Below are 17005 nucleotides of genomic sequence, written 5' to 3'. Positions count from 1 at the left end.
GGCACTGTGTGCTATGGACTCCACAGTTAGATGGACACAGAGAGGATCCTGTGCCTGGGCACTGTGTGCTGATGGACTCCACAGTTAGATGGACACAGAGAGGATCCTGTGCCTGGGGACTGTGTGCTATGGACTCCACAGTTAGATGGACACAGAGAGGATCCTGTGCCTGGGCACTGTGTGCTATGGACTCCACAGTTAGATGGACACAGAGAGGATCCTGTGCCTGGGCACTGTGTGCTGAGGACTACACAGTTAGATGGACACAGAGAGGATCCTGTGCCTGGGCAGTGTGTGCTATGGACTCCACAGTTAGATGGACACAGAGAGGATCCTGTGCCTGGGCACTGTGTGCTGAGAGCTCCACAGTTAGATGGACACAGAGAGGATCCTGTGCCTGGCACTGTGTGCTGAGGACTCCACAGTTAGATGGACACAGAGAGGATCCTGTGCCTGGGCACTGTGTGCTAGGACTCCACAGTTAGATGGACACAGAGAGGATCCTGTGCCTGGCACTGTGTGCTGAGAGCTCCACAGTTAGATGGACACAGAGAGGATCCTGTGCCTGGGCACTGTGTGCTATGGACTCCACAGTTAGATGGACACAGAGAGGATCCTGTGCCTGGGCACTGTGTGCTATGGACTCCACAGTTAGATGGACACAGAGAGGATCCTGTGCCTGGGCACTGTGTGCTATGGACTCCACAGTTAGATGGACACAGAGAGGATCCTGTGCCTGGGCACTGTGTGCTGAGGACTCCACAGTTAGATGGACACAGAGAGGATCCTGTGCCTGGGCACTGTGTGCTATGGACTCCACAGTTAGATGGACACAGAGAGGATCCTGTGCCTGGGCACTGTGTGCTGAGAGCTCCACAGTTAGATGGACACAGAGAGGATCCTGTGCCTGGCACTGTGTGCTGAGAGCTCCACAGTTAGATGGACACAGAGAGGATCCTGTGCCTGGCACTGTGTGCTGAGGGCTCCACAGTTAGATGGACACAGAGAGGATCCTGTGCCTGGGCAGTGTGTGCTATGGACTCCACAGTTAGATGGACACAGAGAGGATCCTGTGCCTGGCACTGTGTGCTGAGAGCTCCACAGTTAGATGGACACAGAGAGGATCCTGTGCCTGGGCACTGTGTGCTATGGACTCCACAGTTAGATGGACACAGAGAGGATCCTGTGCCTGGCACTGTGTGCTGAGGGCTCCACAGTTAGATGGACACAGAGAGGATCCTGTGCCTGGGCACTGTGTGCTATGGACTCCACAGTTAGATGGACACAGAGAGGATCCTGTGCCTGGCACTGTGTGCTGAGAGCTCCACAGTTAGATGGACACAGAGAGGATCCTGTGCCTGGGCAGTGTGTGCTATGGACTCCACAGTTAGATGGACACAGAGAGGATCCTGTGCCTGGGCACTGTGTGCTGAGAGCTCCACAGTTAGATGGACACAGAGAGGATCCTGTGCCTGGCACTGTGTGCTGAGGGCTCCACAGTTAGATGGACACAGAGAGGATCCTGTGCCTGGGCACTGTGTGCTATGGACTCCACAGTTAGATGGACACAGAGAGGATCCTGTGCCTGGCACTGTGTGCTGAGAGCTCCACAGTTAGATGGACACAGAGAGGATCCTGTGCCTGGGCACTGTGTGCTGAGAGCTCCACAGTTAGATGGACACAGAGAGGATCCTGTGCCTGGGCACTGTGTGCTGAGAGCTCCACAGTTAGATGGACACAGAGAGGATCCTGTGCCTGGCACTGTGTGCTATGGACTCCACAGTTAGATGGACACAGAGAGGATCCTGTGCCTGGGCACTGTGTGCTATGGACTCCACAGTTAGATGGACACAGAGAGGATCCTGTGCCTGGGCAGTGTGTGCTGAGGACTCCACAGTTAGATGGACACAGAGAGGATCCTGTGCCTGGGCAGTGTGTGCTATGGACTCCACAGTTAGATGGACACAGAGAGGATCCTGTGCCTGGGCACTGTGTGCTGAGAGCTCCACAGTTAGATGGACACAGAGAGGATCCTGTGCCTGGCACTGTGTGCTATGGACTCCACAGTTAGATGGACACAGAGAGGATCCTGTGCCTGGCACTGTGTGCTATGGACTCCACAGTTAGATGGACACAGAGAGGATCCTGTGCCTGGCACTGTGTGCTGAGAGCTCCACAGTTAGATGGACACAGAGAGGATCCTGTGCCTGGGCACTGTGTGCTATGGACTCCACAGTTAGATGGACACAGAGAGGATCCTGTGCCTGGGCACTGTGTGCTGAGAGCTCCACAGTTAGATGGACACAGAGAGGATCCTGTGCCTGGCACTGTGTGCTGAGAGCTCCACAGTTAGATGGACACAGAGAGGATCCTGTGCCTGGCACTGTGTGCTGAGGCTCCACAGTTAGATGGACACAGAGAGGATCCTGTGCCTGGGCAGTGTGTGCTATGGACTCCACAGTTAGATGGACACAGAGAGGATCCTGTGCCTGGCACTGTGTGCTGAGAGCTCCACAGTTAGATGGACACAGAGAGGATCCTGTGCCTGGGCACTGTGTGCTATGGACTCCACAGTTAGATGGACACAGAGAGGATCCTGTGCCTGGCACTGTGTGCTGAGGCTCCACAGTTAGATGGACACAGAGAGGATCCTGTGCCTGGCACTGTGTGCTGAGAGCTCCACAGTTAGATGGACACAGAGAGGATCCTGTGCCTGGGCACTGTGTGCTATGGACTCCACAGTTAGATGGACACAGAGAGGATCCTGTGCCTGGGCACTGTGTGCTGAGGACTCCACAGTTAGATGGACACAGAGAGGATCCTGTGCCTGGGCACTGTGTGCTGAGAGCTCCACAGTTAGATGGACACAGAGAGGATCCTGTGCCTGGGCACTGTGTGCTATGGACTCCACAGTTAGATGGACACAGAGAGGATCCTGTGCCTGGGCAGTGTGTGCTGAGGACTCCACAGTTAGATGGACACAGAGAGGATCCTGTGCCTGGGCACTGTGTGCTGAGGACTCCACAGTTAGATGGACACAGAGAGGATCCTGTGCCTGGGCACTGTGTGCTATGGACTCCACAGTTAGATGGACACAGAGAGGATCCTGTGCCTGGGCAGTGTGTGCTATGGACTCCACAGTTAGATGGACACAGAGAGGATCCTGTGCCTGGGCACTGTGTGCTATGGACTCCACAGTTAGATGGACACAGAGAGGATCCTGTGCCTGGGCACTGTGTGCTGAGGACTCCACAGTTAGATGGACACAGAGAGGATCCTGTGCCTGGGCAGTGTGTGCTATGGACTCCACAGTTAGATGGACACAGAGAGGATCCTGTGCCTGGCACTGTGTGCTGAGGGCTCCACAGTTAGATGGACACAGAGAGGATCCTGTGCCTGGCACTGTGTGCTGAGGGCTCCACAGTTAGATGGACACAGAGAGGATCCTGTGCCTGGGCACTGTGTGCTATGGACTCCACAGTTAGATGGACACAGAGAGGATCCTGTGCCTGGGCACTGTGTGCTGAGAGCTCCACAGTTAGATGGACACAGAGAGGATCCTGTGCCTGGGCACTGTGTGCTATGGACTCCACAGTTAGATGGACACAGAGAGGATCCTGTGCCTGGCACTGTGTGCTATGGACTCCACAGTTAGATGGACACAGAGAGGATCCTGTGCCTGGGCACTGTGTGCTGAGGACTCCACAGTTAGATGGACACAGAGAGGATCCTGTGCCTGGGCACTGTGTGCTATGGACTCCACAGTTAGATGGACACAGAGAGGATCCTGTGCCTGGCACTGTGTGCTGAGAGCTCCACAGTTAGATGGACACAGAGAGGATCCTGTGCCTGGCACTGTGTGCTATGGACTCCACAGTTAGATGGACACAGAGAGGATCCTGTGCCTGGGCACTGTGTGCTGAGGACTCCACAGTTAGATGGACACAGAGAGGATCCTGTGCCTGGGCACTGTGTGCTATGGACTCCACAGTTAGATGGACACAGAGAGGATCCTGTGCCTGGCACTGTGTGCTGAGAGCTCCACAGTTAGATGGACACAGAGAGGATCCTGTGCCTGGCACTGTGTGCTATGGACTCCACAGTTAGATGGACACAGAGAGGATCCTGTGCCTGGGCACTGTGTGCTATGGACTCCACAGTTAGATGGACACAGAGAGGATCCTATGCCTGGGCACTGTGTGCTATGGACTCCACAGTTAGATGGACACAGAGAGGATCCTGTGCCTGGCACTGTGTGCTGAGGCTCCACAGTTAGATGGACACAGAGAGGATCCTGTGCCTGGCACTGTGTGCTATGGACTCCACAGTTAGATGGACACAGAGAGGATCCTGTGCCTGGCACTGTGTGCTATGGACTCCACAGTTAGATGGACACAGAGAGGATCCTGTGCCTGGGCACTGTGTGCTATGGACTCCACAGTTAGATGGACACAGAGAGGATCCTGTGCCTGGGCACTGTGTGCTGAGAGCTCCACAGTTAGATGGACACAGAGAGGATCCTGTGCCTGGGCACTGTGTGCTATGGACTCCACAGTTAGATGGACACAGAGAGGATCCTGTGCCTGGGCACTGTGTGCTATGGACTCCACAGTTAGATGGACACAGAGAGGATCCTGTGCCTGGGCACTGTGTGCTATGGACTCCACAGTTAGATGGACACAGAGAGGATCCTGTGCATGGCACTGTGTGCTGAGAGCTCCACAGTTAGATGGACACAGAGAGGATCCTGTGCCTGGGCACTGTGTGCTGAGAGCTCCACAGTTAGATGGACACAGAGAGGATCCTGTGCCTGGGCACTGTGTGCTATGGACTCCACAGTTAGATGGACACAGAGAGGATCCTGTGCCTGGGCACTGTGTGCTATGGACTCCACAGTTAGATGGACACAGAGAGGATCCTGTGCCTGGGCACTGTGTGCTGAGGACTCCACAGTTAGATGGACACAGAGAGGATCCTGTGCCTGGGCACTGTGTGCTGAGAGCTCCACAGTTAGATGGACACAGAGAGGATCCTGTGCCTGGGCACTGTGTGCTGAGGACTCCACAGTTAGATGGACACAGAGAGGATCCTGTGCCTGGGCAGTGTGTGCTATGGACTCCACAGTTAGATGGACACAGAGAGGATCCTGTGCCTGGGCACTGTGTGCTGATGGACTCCACAGTTAGATGGACACAGAGAGGATCCTGTGCCTGGGCACTGTGTGCTGATGGACTCCACAGTTAGATGGACACAGAGAGGATCCTGTGCCTGGGCACTGTGTGCTATGGACTCCACAGTTAGATGGACACAGAGAGGATCCTGTGCCTGGGCACTGTGTGCTATGGACTCCACAGTTAGATGGACACAGAGAGGATCCTGTGCCTGGGCACTGTGTGCTATGGACTCCACAGTTAGATGGACACAGAGAGGATCCTGTGCCTGGGCACTGTGTGCTATGGACTCCACAGTTAGATGGACACAGAGAGGATCCTGTGCCTGGGCACTGTGTGCTATGGACTCCACAGTTAGATGGACACAGAGAGGATCCTGTGCCTGGCACTGTGTGCTGAGAGCACCACAGTTAGATGGACACAGAGAGGATCCTGTGCCTGGGCACTGTGTGCTATGGACTCCACAGTTAGATGGACACAGAGAGGATCCTGTGCCTGGGCACTGTGTGCTGAGAGCTCCACAGTTAGATGGACACAGAGAGGATCCTGTGCCTGGGCACTGTGTGCTATGGACTCCACAGTTAGATGGACACAGAGAGGATCCTGTGCCTGGGCACTGTGTGCTGAGAGCTCCACAGTTAGATGGACACAGAGAGGATCCTGTGCCTGGGCACTGTGTGCTATGGACTCCACAGTTAGATGGACACAGAGAGGATCCTGTGCCTGGCACTGTGTGCTATGGACTCCACAGTTAGATGGACACAGAGAGGATCCTGTGCCTGGGCACTGTGTGCTGAGGACTCCACAGTTAGATGGACACAGAGAGGATCCTGTGCCTGGGCACTGTGTGCTATGGACTCCACAGTTAGATGGACACAGAGAGGATCCTGTGCCTGGCACTGTGTGCTGAGAGCTCCACAGTTAGATGGACACAGAGAGGATCCTGTGCCTGGCACTGTGTGCTATGGACTCCACAGTTAGATGGACACAGAGAGGATCCTGTGCCTGGGCACTGTGTGCTATGGACTCCACAGTTAGATGGACACAGAGAGGATCCTGTGCCTGGCACTGTGTGCTATGGACTCCACAGTTAGATGGACACAGAGAGGATCCTGTGCCTGGGCACTGTGTGCTATGGACTCCACAGTTAGATGGACACAGAGAGGATCCTGTGCCTGGCACTGTGTGCTGAGAGCTCCACAGTTAGATGGACACAGAGAGGATCCTGTGCCTGGCACTGTGTGCTATGGACTCCACAGTTAGATGGACACAGAGAGGATCCTGTGCCTGGGCACTGTGTGCTATGGACTCCACAGTTAGATGGACACAGAGAGGATCCTGTGCCTGGGCACTGTGTGCTATGGACTCCACAGTTAGATGGACACAGAGAGGATCCTGTGCCTGGCACTGTGTGCTGAGGAGCTCCACAGTTAGATGGACACAGAGAGGATCCTGTGCCTGGCACTGTGTGCTATGGACTCCACAGTTAGATGGACACAGAGAGGATCCTGTGCCTGGCACTGTGTGCTGAGGACTCCACAGTTAGATGGACACAGAGAGGATCCTGTGCCTGGGCACTGTGTGCTATGGACTCCACAGTTAGATGGACACAGAGAGGATCCTGTGCCTGGGCACTGTGTGCTGAGAGCTCCACAGTTAGATGGACACAGAGAGGATCCTGTGCCTGGGCACTGTGTGCTATGGACTCCACAGTTAGATGGACACAGAGAGGATCCTGTGCCTGGCACTGTGTGCTGAGGCTCCACAGTTAGATGGACACAGAGAGGATCCTGTGCCTGGGCACTGTGTGCTGAGAGCTCCACAGTTAGATGGACACAGAGAGGATCCTGTGCCTGGGCACTGTGTGCTGAGAGCTCCACAGTTAGATGGACACAGAGAGGATCCTGTGCCTGGGCACTGTGTGCTATGGACTCCACAGTTAGATGGACACAGAGAGGATCCTGTGCCTGGGCACTGTGTGCTGATGGACTCCACAGTTAGATGGACACAGAGAGGATCCTGTGCCTGGGCACTGTGTGCTGAGGACTCCACAGTTAGATGGACACAGAGAGGATCCTGTGCCTGGGCACTGTGTGCTGAGGACTCCACAGTTAGATGGACACAGAGAGGATCCTGTGCCTGGGCACTGTGTGCTGATGGACTCCACAGTTAGATGGACACAGAGAGGATCCTGTGCCTGGGCACTGTGTGCTATGGACTCCACAGTTAGATGGACACAGAGAGGATCCTGTGCCTGGGCACTGTGTGCTGAGGACTCCACAGTTAGATGGACACAGAGAGGATCCTGTGCCTGGGCACTGTGTGCTATGGACTCCACAGTTAGATGGACACAGAGAGGATCCTGTGCCTGGGCACTGTGTGCTATGGACTCCACAGTTAGATGGACACAGAGAGGATCCTGTGCCTGGGCACTGTGTGCTATGGACTCCACAGTTAGATGGACACAGAGAGGATCCTGTGCCTGGGCACTGTGTGCTATGGACTCCACAGTTAGATGGACACAGAGAGGATCCTGTGCCTGGGCACTGTGTGCTATGGACTCCACAGTTAGATGGACACAGAGAGGATCCTGTGCCTGGGCACTGTGTGCTATGGACTCCACAGTTAGATGGACACAGAGAGGATCCTGTGCCTGGCACTGTGTGCTATGGACTCCACAGTTAGATGGACACAGAGAGGATCCTGTGCCTGGGCACTGTGTGCTGGACTCCACAGTTAGATGGACACAGAGAGGATCCTGTGCCTGGCACTGTGTGCTGAGGCTCCACAGTTAGATGGACACAGAGAGGATCCTGTGCCTGGGCAGTGTGTGCTGAGAGCTCCACAGTTAGATGGACACAGAGAGGATCCTGTGCCTGGGCACTGTGTGCTGAGAGCTCCACAGTTAGATGGACACAGAGAGGATCCTGTGCCTGGGCACTGTGTGCTATGGACTCCACAGTTAGATGGACACAGAGAGGATCCTGTGCCTGGCACTGTGTGCTATGGACTCCACAGTTAGATGGACACAGAGAGGATCCTGTGCCTGGGCACTGTGTGCTGAGAGCTCCACAGTTAGATGGACACAGAGAGGATCCTGTGCCTGGCACTGTGTGCTATGGACTCCACAGTTAGATGGACACAGAGAGGATCCTGTGCCTGGGCACTGTGTGCTGAGAGCTCCACAGTTAGATGGACACAGAGAGGATCCTGTGCCTGGGCACTGTGTGCTGAGGAGCTCCACAGTTAGATGGACACAGAGAGGATCCTGTGCCTGGGCACTGTGTGCTATGGACTCCACAGTTAGATGGACACAGAGAGGATCCTGTGCCTGGGCACTGTGTGCTATGGACTCCACAGTTAGATGGACACAGAGAGGATCCTGTGCCTGGGCACTGTGTGCTATGGACTCCACAGTTAGATGGACACAGAGAGGATCCTGTGCCTGGCACTGTGTGCTGAGGGCTCCACAGTTAGATGGACACAGAGAGGATCCTGTGCCTGGGCACTGTGTGCTGAGAGCTCCACAGTTAGATGGACACAGAGAGGATCCTGTGCCTGGGCACTGTGTGCTATGGACTCCACAGTTAGATGGACACAGAGAGGATCCTGTGCCTGGCACTGTGTGCTGAGGCTCCACAGTTAGATGGACACAGAGAGGATCCTGTGCCTGGGCACTGTGTGCTAGGACTCCACAGTTAGATGGACACAGAGAGGATCCTGTGCCTGGCACTGTGTGCTGAGGACTCCACAGTTAGATGGACACAGAGAGGATCCTGTGCCTGGGCACTGTGTGCTGAGAGCTCCACAGTTAGATGGACACAGAGAGGATCCTGTGCCTGGGCACTGTGTGCTGAGAGCTCCACAGTTAGATGGACACAGAGAGGATCCTGTGCCTGGGCACTGTGTGCTATGGACTCCACAGTTAGATGGACACAGAGAGGATCCTGTGCCTGGCACTGTGTGCTATGGACTCCACAGTTAGATGGACACAGAGAGGATCCTGTGCCTGGGCACTGTGTGCTATGGACTCCACAGTTAGATGGACACAGAGAGGATCCTGTGCCTGGCACTGTGTGCTGAGAGCTCCACAGTTAGATGGACACAGAGAGGATCCTGTGCCTGGCACTGTGTGCTATGGACTCCACAGTTAGATGGACACAGAGAGGATCCTGTGCCTGGCACTGTGTGCTGAGGACTCCACAGTTAGATGGACACAGAGAGGATCCTGTGCCTGGGCAGTGTGTGCTGAGAGCTCCACAGTTAGATGGACACAGAGAGGATCCTGTGCCTGGGCACTGTGTGCTATGGACTCCACAGTTAGATGGACACAGAGAGGATCCTGTGCCTGGCACTGTGTGCTATGGACTCCACAGTTAGATGGACACAGAGAGGATCCTGTGCCTGGGCACTGTGTGCTGAGGACTCCACAGTTAGATGGACACAGAGAGGATCCTGTGCCTGGGCACTGTGTGCTATGGACTCCACAGTTAGATGGACACAGAGAGGATCCTGTGCCTGGCACTGTGTGCTGAGAGCTCCACAGTTAGATGGACACAGAGAGGATCCTGTGCCTGGCACTGTGTGCTATGGACTCCACAGTTAGATGGACACAGAGAGGATCCTGTGCCTGGGCACTGTGTGCTGATGGACTCCACAGTTAGATGGACACAGAGAGGATCCTGTGCCTGGGCACTGTGTGCTATGGACTCCACAGTTAGATGGACACAGAGAGGATCCTGTGCCTGGCACTGTGTGCTGAGGCTCCACAGTTAGATGGACACAGAGAGGATCCTGTGCCTGGGCACTGTGTGCTATGGACTCCACAGTTAGATGGACACAGAGAGGATCCTGTGCCTGGGCACTGTGTGCTATGGACTCCACAGTTAGATGGACACAGAGAGGATCCTGTGCCTGGGCACTGTGTGCTATGGACTCCACAGTTAGATGGACACAGAGAGGATCCTGTGCCTGGGCACTGTGTGCTGAGAGCTCCACAGTTAGATGGACACAGAGAGGATCCTGTGCCTGGGCACTGTGTGCTGAGAGCTCCACAGTTAGATGGACACAGAGAGGATCCTGTGCCTGGGCACTGTGTGCTATGGACTCCACAGTTAGATGGACACAGAGAGGATCCTGTGCCTGGGCACTGTGTGCTATGGACTCCACAGTTAGATGGACACAGAGAGGATCCTGTGCCTGGGCACTGTGTGCTATGGACTCCACAGTTAGATGGACACAGAGAGGATCCTGTGCCTGGCACTGTGTGCTGAGGCTCCACAGTTAGATGGACACAGAGAGGATCCTGTGCCTGGGCACTGTGTGCTGAGAGCTCCACAGTTAGATGGACACAGAGAGGATCCTGTGCCTGGGCACTGTGTGCTATGGACTCCACAGTTAGATGGACACAGAGAGGATCCTGTGCCTGGGCACTGTGTGCTATGGACTCCACAGTTAGATGGACACAGAGAGGATCCTGTGCCTGGGCACTGTGTGCTGAGAGCTCCACAGTTAGATGGACACAGAGAGGATCCTGTGCCTGGGCACTGTGTGCTGAGAGCTCCACAGTTAGATGGACACAGAGAGGATCCTGTGCCTGGGCACTGTGTGCTGAGAGCTCCACAGTTAGATGGACACAGAGAGGATCCTGTGCCTGGGCACTGTGTGCTATGGACTCCACAGTTAGATGGACACAGAGAGGATCCTGTGCCTGGGCACTGTGTGCTGAGGACTCCACAGTTAGATGGACACAGAGAGGATCCTGTGCCTGGGCACTGTGTGCTGATGGACTCCACAGTTAGATGGACACAGAGAGGATCCTGTGCCTGGGCACTGTGTGCTATGGACTCCACAGTTAGATGGACACAGAGAGGATCCTGTGCCTGGGCACTGTGTGCTAGGACTCCACAGTTAGATGGACACAGAGAGGATCCTGTGCCTGGGCACTGTGTGCTATGGACTCCACAGTTAGATGGACACAGAGAGGATCCTGTGCCTGGGCACTGTGTGCTATGGACTCCACAGTTAGATGGACACAGAGAGGATCCTGTGCCTGGGCACTGTGTGCTATGGACTCCACAGTTAGATGGACACAGAGAGGATCCTGTGCCTGGGCACTGTGTGCTATGGACTCCACAGTTAGATGGACACAGAGAGGATCCTGTGCCTGGGCACTGTGTGCTGATGGACTCCACAGTTAGATGGACACAGAGAGGATCCTGTGCCTGGGCACTGTGTGCTGAGGACTCCACAGTTAGATGGACACAGAGAGGATCCTGTGCCTGGGCACTGTGTGCTGATGAGCTCCACAGTTAGATGGACACAGAGAGGATCCTGTGCCTGGGCACTGTGTGCTGAGAGCTCCACAGTTAGATGGACACAGAGAGGATCCTGTGCCTGGGCACTGTGTGCTATGGACTCCACAGTTAGATGGACACAGAGAGGATCCTGTGCCTGGCACTGTGTGCTATGGACTCCACAGTTAGATGGACACAGAGAGGATCCTGTGCCTGGGCAGTGTGTGCTGAGAGCTCCACAGTTAGATGGACACAGAGAGGATCCTGTGCCTGGGCACTGTGTGCTGAGAGCTCCACAGTTAGATGGACACAGAGAGGATCCTGTGCCTGGGCACTGTGTGCTGATGGACTCCACAGTTAGATGGACACAGAGAGGATCCTGTGCCTGGGCACTGTGTGCTATGGACTCCACAGTTAGATGGACACAGAGAGGATCCTGTGCCTGGGCACTGTGTGCTATGGACTCCACAGTTAGATGGACACAGAGAGGATCCTGTGCCTGGCACTGTGTGCTGAGGGCTCCACAGTTAGATGGACACAGAGAGGATCCTGTGCCTGGGCACTGTGTGCTGAGAGCTCCACAGTTAGATGGACACAGAGAGGATCCTGTGCCTGGGCACTGTGTGCTATGGACTCCACAGTTAGATGGACACAGAGAGGATCCTGTGCCTGGGCACTGTGTGCTGAGGGCTCCACAGTTAGATGGACACAGAGAGGATCCTGTGCCTGGGCACTGTGTGCTATGGACTCCACAGTTAGATGGACACAGAGAGGATCCTGTGCCTGGCACTGTGTGCTGAGGAGCTCCACAGTTAGATGGACACAGAGAGGATCCTGTGCCTGGGCACTGTGTGCTGAGGACTCCACAGTTAGATGGACACAGAGAGGATCCTGTGCCTGGGCACTGTGTGCTGAGGACTCCACAGTTAGATGGACACAGAGAGGATCCTGTGCCTGGCACTGTGTGCTGATGGACTCCACAGTTAGATGGACACAGAGAGGATCCTGTGCCTGGGCACTGTGTGCTGAGAGCTCCACAGTTAGATGGACACAGAGAGGATCCTGTGCCTGGGCACTGTGTGCTGAGAGCTCCACAGTTAGATGGACACAGAGAGGATCCTGTGCCTGGGCACTGTGTGCTATGGACTCCACAGTTAGATGGACACAGAGAGGATCCTGTGCCTGGGCACTGTGTGCTGAGAGCTCCACAGTTAGATGGACACAGAGAGGATCCTGTGCCTGGGCACTGTGTGCTATGGACTCCACAGTTAGATGGACACAGAGAGGATCCTGTGCCTGGCACTGTGTGCTATGGACTCCACAGTTAGATGGACACAGAGAGGATCCTGTGCCTGGGCAGTGTGTGCTATGGACTCCACAGTTAGATGGACACAGAGAGGATCCTGTGCCTGGCACTGTGTGCTGAGAGCTCCACAGTTAGATGGACACAGAGAGGATCCTGTGCCTGGCACTGTGTGCTGAGGACTCCACAGTTAGATGGACACAGAGAGGATCCTGTGCCTGGCACTGTGTGCTGAGGACTCCACAGTTAGATGGACACAGAGAGGATCCTGTGCCTGGCACTGTGTGCTGAGAGCTCCACAGTTAGATGGACACAGAGAGGATCCTGTGCCTGGCACTGTGTGCTATGGACTCCACAGTTAGATGGACACAGAGAGGATCCTGTGCCTGGGCACTGTGTGCTGAGAGCTCCACAGTTAGATGGACACAGAGAGGATCCTGTGCCTGGCACTGTGTGCTGAGAGCTCCACAGTTAGATGGACACAGAGAGGATCCTGTGCCTGGCACTGTGTGCTATGGACTCCACAGTTAGATGGACACAGAGAGGATCCTGTGCCTGGGCACTGTGTGCTGAGAGCTCCACAGTAAGATGGACACAGAGAGGATCCAGTGCCTGGGCACTGTGTGCTATGGACTCCACAGTTAGATGGACACAGAGAGGATCCTGTGCCTGGGCACTGTGTGCTATGGACTCCACAGTTAGATGGACACAGAGAGGATCCTGTGCCTGGGCACTGTGTGCTATGGACTCCACAGTTAGATGGACACAGAGAGGATCCTGTGCCTGGGCACTGTGTGCTGAGGACTCCACAGTTAGATGGACACAGAGAGGATCCTGTGCCTGGCACTGTGTGCTATGGACTCCACAGTTAGATGGACACAGAGAGGATCCTGTGCCTGGGCACTGTGTGCTATGGACTCCACAGTTAGATGGACACAGAGAGGATCCTGTGCCTGGGCACTGTGTGCTATGGACTCCACAGTTAGATGGACACAGAGAGGATCCTGTGCCTGGGCACTGTGTGCTATGGACTCCACAGTTAGATGGACACAGAGAGGATCCTGTGCCTGGGCACTGTGTGCTGAGAGCTCCACAGTTAGATGGACACAGAGAGGATCCTGTGCCTGGGCACTGTGTGCTATGGACTCCACAGTTAGATGGACACAGAGAGGATCCTGTGCCTGGGCACTGTGTGCTATGGCTCCACAGTTAGATGGACACAGAGAGGATCCTGTGCCTGGGCACTGTGTGCTGAGAGCTCCACAGTTAGATGGACACAGAGAGGATCCTGTGCCTGGCACTGTGTGCTATGGACTCCACAGTTAGATGGACACAGAGAGGATCCTGTGCCTGGGCACTGTGTGCTGAGAGCTCCACAGTTAGATGGACACAGAGAGGATCCTGTGCCTGGGCACTGTGTGCTGAGGAGCTCCACAGTTAGATGGACACAGAGAGGATCCTGTGCCTGGGCAGTGTGTGCTATGGACTCCACAGTTAGATGGACACAGAGAGGATCCTGTGCCTGGGCACTGTGTGCTGAGAGCTCCACAGTTAGATGGACACAGAGAGGATCCTGTGCCTGGGCACTGTGTGCTATGGACTCCACAGTTAGATGGACACAGAGAGGATCCTGTGCCTGGCACTGTGTGCTGAGGCTCCACAGTTAGATGGACACAGAGAGGATCCTGTGCCTGGGCACTGTGTGCTGAGGAGCTCCACAGTTAGATGGACACAGAGAGGATCCTGTGCCTGGGCACTGTGTGCTATGGACTCCACAGTTAGATGGACACAGAGAGGATCCTGTGCCTGGGCACTGTGTGCTGAGGGCTCCACAGTTAGATGGACACAGAGAGGATCCTGTGCCTGGCACTGTGTGCTGAGGACTCCACAGTTAGATGGACACAGAGAGGATCCTGTGCCTGGGCACTCTGTGCTGAGAGCTCCACAGTTAGATGGACACAGAGAGGATCCTGTGCCTGGGCACTGTGTGCTGAGAGCTCCACAGTTAGATGGACACAGAGAGGATCCTGTGCCTGGGCACTGTGTGCTATGGACTCCACAGTTAGATGGACACAGAGAGGATCCTGTGCCTGGGCACTGTGTGCTATGGACTCCACAGTTAGATGGACACAGAGAGGATCCTGTGCCTGGGCACTGTGTGCTGAGAGCTCCACAGTTAGATGGACACAGAGAGGATCCTGTGCCTGGGCACTGTGTGCTGAGAGCTCCACAGTTAGATGGACACAGAGAGGATCCTGTGCCTGGGCACTGTGTGCTATGGACTCCACAGTTAGATGGACACAGAGAGGATCCTGTGCCTGGGCACTGTGTGCTGAGGACTCCACAGTTAGATGGACACAGAGAGGATCCTGTGCCTGGGCACTGTGTGCTATGGACTCCACAGTTAGATGGACACAGAGAGGATCCTGTGCCTGGGCACTGTGTGCTAGGAGCTCCACAGTTAGATGGACACAGAGAGGATCCTGTGCCTGGGCACTGTGTGCTATGGACTCCACAGTTAGATGGACACAGAGAGGATCCTGTGCCTGGGCACTGTGTGCTATGGACTCCACAGTTAGATGGACACAGAGAGGATCCTGTGCCTGGGCACTGTGTGCTATGGACTCCACAGTTAGATGGACACAGAGAGGATCCTGTGCCTGGCACTGTGTGCTGAGAGCTCCACAGTTAGATGGACACAGAGAGGATCCTGTGCCTGGGCACTGTGTGCTGTGGACTCCACAGTTAGATGGACACAGAGAGGATCCTGTGCCTGGGCACTGTGTGCTGAGAGCTCCACAGTTAGATGGACACAGAGAGGATCCTGTGCCTGGGCACTGTGTGCTGAGAGCTCCACAGTTAGATGGACACAGAGAGGATCCTGTGCCTGGGCACTGTGTGCTGAGAGCTCCACAGTTAGATGGACACAGAGAGGATCCTGTGCCTGGGCACTGTGTGCTGATGGACTCCACAGTTAGATGGACACAGAGAGGATCCTGTGCCTGGGCACTGTGTGCTATGGACTCCACAGTTAGATGGACACAGAGAGGATCCTGTGCCTGGGCACTGTGTGCTGAGAGCTCCACAGTTAGATGGACACAGAGAGGATCCTGTGCCTGGGCACTGTGTGCTATGGACTCCACAGTTAGATGGACACAGAGAGGATCCTGTGCCTGGGCACTGTGTGCTGATGGACTCCACAGTTAGATGGACACAGAGAGGATCCTGTGCCTGGGCACTGTGTGCTGAGGAGCTCCACAGTTAGATGGACACAGAGAGGATCCTGTGCCTGGGCACTGTGTGCTGAGGAGCTCCACAGTTAGATGGACACAGAGAGGATCCTGTGCCTGGGCACTGTGTGCTATGGACTCCACAGTTAGATGGACACAGAGAGGATCCTGTGCCTGGGCACTGTGTGCTGAGGAGCTCCACAGTTAGATGGACACAGAGAGGATCCTGTGCCTGGGCACTGTGTGCTGAGGACTCCACAGTTAGATGGACACAGAGAGGATCCTGTGCCTGGGCACTGTGTGCTGAGGACTCCACAGTTAGATGGACACAGAGAGGATCCTGTGCCTGGCACTGTGTGCTATGGACTCCACAGTTAGATGGACACAGAGAGGATCCTGTGCCTGGCACTGTGTGCTGAGGACTCCACAGTTAGATGGACACAGAGAGGATCCTGTGCCTGGCACTGTGTGCTATGGACTCCACAGTTAGATGGACACAGAGAGGATCCTGTGCCTGGGCACTGTGTGCTGAGGACTCCACAGTTAGATGGACACAGAGAGGATCCTGTGCCTGGGCACTGTGTGCTATGGACTCCACAGTTAGATGGACACAGAGAGGATCCTGTGCCTGGGCACTGTGTGCTGAGAGCTCCACAGTTAGATGGACACAGAGAGGATCCTGTGCCTGGGCACTGTGTGCTGAGGAGCTCCACAGTTAGATGGACACAGAGAGGATCCTGTGCCTGGCACTGTGTGCTATGGACTCCACAGTTAGATGGACACAGAGAGGATCCTGTGCCTGGGCACTGTGTGCTGAGGCTCCACAGTTAGATGGACACAGAGAGGATCCTGTGCCTGGGCACTGTGTGCTGAGAGCTCCACAGTTAGATGGACACAGAGAGGATCCTGTGCCTGGGCACTGTGTGCTGAGAGCTCCACAGTTAGATGGACACAGAGAGGATCCTGTGCCTGGGCACTGTGTGCTGAGGACTCCACAGTTAGATG

General features: G+C 55.1%; 1 protein-coding gene across 1 annotated transcript in view; it reads left to right on the top strand.

Moving 5' to 3' along the window:
• SH3BP5 (SH3 domain binding protein 5) overlaps nucleotides 1–17005 on the top strand; it is a 70561-nt gene that overhangs the window by 41252 nt on the left and 12304 nt on the right. The window lies entirely within an intron of this gene.

The sequence above is a fragment of the Indicator indicator genome, chromosome 11, assembly GCF_027791375.1.
Source record: "Indicator indicator isolate 239-I01 chromosome 11, UM_Iind_1.1, whole genome shotgun sequence".
Classification (NCBI taxonomy): Eukaryota; Metazoa; Chordata; class Aves; order Piciformes; family Indicatoridae; genus Indicator; species Indicator indicator.
Note: the sequence above shows the minus strand (reverse complement) of the source record. Positions and strands in the feature narration are given on the sequence as shown.